We start from the raw sequence: 3,557 nt of genomic DNA on the forward strand, positions 1-3,557 counted from the left end.
CCTAGCACCCTATGACTAAAACCTGTCCTGACACCAGCTAAAGTGCTGAACTGAACAAATTTTGACCCAAGCTTAGAAAGCTTAGAGTTAGACCCTACCTGTCCCTTCTAACTCAAAAAGTCTCCAGATCGGGCAAAACTTTTCATGGAAAAGAAGGTTTTCAAGGATTTTAGGTCACACCCAAACCGTATTCCCATTTTGTGCTCTGTAAGTGGTGTCAGGTAGAATTGTAGCAGGGTGAGAATGCCCAAGCAATCTCCTAGCTGGAAGGAAAGACTCAAATCATTTAATCTTGGAGAAACATAGCTGCTGCTCTTGAAACATAGTGATTGTGTTGCATAATTTGTCCAGAAACTTCAGATGCATAAATTTTATCAGTGTCACACTGAAAAGGGACCAGGTCATGTCTGAAAAAGTTGATTTCAACTCCTTCCAATTAATCCTACAAAGGTAGTCTAGGGAAATTTCAAAATGTGATAGTGTTCGAATTTTCTTACAACAAAGTCTATGATGTTTCCCTATGTATTCAAACAATGCACATGTACTTACTCCCGCTCGAACCAATCCGTAAAGGCTCCTCCAATGCACTTGGTCCACCATGGCCCTTTGTAGCTCTTTGGCCCTTTGTAGCTTGTATCATGCAGACTTGTGTCACTACGTAGGTTGTCTACGTTAAGTAGGTCACACTGGGTCTTACCCTACCTTTTTTTCCTTTAGTAGTAGGCTCACAGAGTACAAGATGGGGTGCAAGGATTTTGGGTATGTACATGTATTGTAATTATATTGAATAAAGCAAAGTGGGGTGTTTTCATAAGGCACAGAAATAGTATAAGAAGTAAGTGCAAAAGTCATTTATGCAACTCTATTTCTATATATCTTGGCTAAAGATTGCCAGTTTTGCTATATGGTTAAGTTCATCTGAAAAGTCAGCATGCTCTAGTATGTTGGAGTTAGTATGTTTGTCCTCATCAACAGGTGAGATTCTGGATTTGTGATAGTTTGTTTGTCCACATGTACATTTTTATCTCTGAGTGGAAATGGTAGGTTCACAGCTCCAATTTTTGGTGCACCTGGGTGCACATGCATCTATTTCAAACCATACAGTCTCAGAGTCAACACCTTCAGTGACCACACAGCATAAGGCTTGTTTAAACTCTCCTTCAACAAGTTTATCTGTACTACTTTTAAAAGTTTATGTACCCACGTCATGGACCCCCGTGGGTCGTGCATAAATACTGTGTTGTGCTACCTTGACAGAGTGGATAATCCATTAGGACGGGGTAAAATCCTAGTATCATGACATTCGTTTGGCTGTAGGTAGTTAAAATGTTGGAGTTGAACTCCAGCTTTTTAACCAAAAGTGGTGGTACTTGAGGTTTGAAATGTAGGTAAATGTGTATTTAATTTTAAGTGATTGTTTTGCATGACTTTTCTAATTTCTATGTATTAAATATGGGTGTTATCACCAGTATCATGAGTATGTGTGACTCACTGACTAAGAAGAGGAGAAAGTCATCATTTGTTTGGTGGAAAACAGCACTTGTTCTCTGTGCTGTGGCGCTCAGCCAGAGTCCCAATTGGTCGGTGTAAAATTTTTAGTAACATGAAAACTGTCCTAGGCCACTGTGGTGCACAGTGCCTTTTGTAAATTGGCCCTAAATGCTGCAAAAGTAAAAGCAAGGCTTACCACTTCAGGATTGATCTTCTAATGTGAATTGATCTTCTAATGTGAAGGAATGGTATTAATTACTTTATTACTGAAATATCAACTTCTTTATCCACAGCCAGCGGCCAATGAGGCCCCAAGGTGGAGGAGCAAATGGAATGAAACTTGGAAGTGAAGATTACACCGCAAGCCCCAGGGTGACTACATGGATGTGATCACACCCCCAATATCTGGTTTCTGATGATTTTGGAAAGGAAACAAAATTCTGGAAATCAATGATTCATCATCCATCACCATTCTGTAGTCAACAAATCATCCACATTTTCCAAACCCAGCTAAAAAGTATTCAGTCTGAGAAGAAACGAATAATTCAAATAGTAGCCATAAATGTAACAATTCAGTTCCCAGAATGATTGTTCGGCAGTTGAAACCAGCTACCCAAGCCCTCTGACTGATCATGTCAGATCACTCCCGTCACTGATCTTGGCTGTGTGAGGTGGTTTATGCCATGTTTCACCGTTATGTTATCCACTATAAGACTAGAAATTGAGGTTTTTGTGACGCTTTACAGTTTTTCTGGCTTTCTAAAGAACAAGAATGGGTCATTCACTCATTGCCATTTGTATCTGATATTGCTTAACAAAATGTCGTATAGAAATGACTGTAAAAAACGTTACCAATGTTCAATGCTTTCTAAGCTTTCTACCAGGCCTGGTGTAAACATGCTGCCAACTTTTTAAATGTCCCCAGGCATGTCCACTTATATCAAATTATTGTAACAAATAATGTTAATCATTTCAAAAAAAGCATAAAGTTTACTGTTGTAACAAACGTTAACGGTAACGTTTGTTACTTGCCCTGTAATACAACCAAATTACAGCTAAATTTTCCGTGGGAGGATAGTCTGTCTCTAGACTGTGCCATTTAGCTATAGGTAATGCATGTGCCATTGATTTTCAGTCAGGGTGTATGACATGTTTATATTGCATTGCCAGTCTGTCTCTAGACTGTGCCATTTAGCTATAGGTAATGCATGTGCCATTGATTTTCAGTCAGGGTGTATGACATGTTTTTACTGCATTGCCAGTCTGTCTCTAGACTGTGCCATTTAGCTATAGGTAATGATGTGCCATTGATTTTCAGTCAGGGTGTATGACATGTTTTTACTGCATTGCCAGTCTGTCTCTAGACTGTGCCATTTAGCTATAGGTAATGCATGTGCCATTGATTTTTCAGTCAGGGTGTATGACATGTTTATATTGCATTGCCAGTCTGTCTCTAAACTGTGCCATTTAGCTATAGGTAATGCATGTGCCATTGATTTCCAGTCAGGGTGTATGACATGTTTTAACTGCATTGCCAGTCTGTCTCTAAACTGTGCCATTTAGCTATAGGTAATGATGTGCCATTGATTTTCAGTCAGGGTGTATGACATGTTTATATTGCATTGCCAGTCTGTCTCTAGACTGTGCCATTTAGCTATAGGTAATGCATGTGCCATTGATTTTCAATCAGGGTGTCTGACCTGTCTATATCGCATTGGCAGTCTGTCTCTAGACTGTGCCATTTAGCTATAGGTAATGATGTGCCATTGATTTTCAGTCAGGGTGTATGACATGTTTATATTGCATTGCCAGTCTGTCTCTAGACTGTGCCATTTAGCTATAGGTAATGATGTGCCATTGATTTTTCAGTCAGGGTGTATGACATGTTTTTACTGCATTGCCAGTCTGTCTCTAGACTGTGCCATTTAGCTATAGGTAATGATGTGCCATTGATTTTCAGTCAGGGTGTATGACATGTTTATATTGCATTGCCAGTCTGTCTCTAGACTGTGCCATTTAGCTATAGGTAATGCATGTGCTATTGATTTTCAGTCAGGTTGTATGAC

Source organism: Branchiostoma floridae, unplaced genomic scaffold (assembly GCF_000003815.2).
Source record: "Branchiostoma floridae strain S238N-H82 unplaced genomic scaffold, Bfl_VNyyK Sc7u5tJ_1558, whole genome shotgun sequence".
NCBI lineage: Eukaryota > Metazoa > Chordata > Leptocardii > Amphioxiformes > Branchiostomatidae > Branchiostoma > Branchiostoma floridae.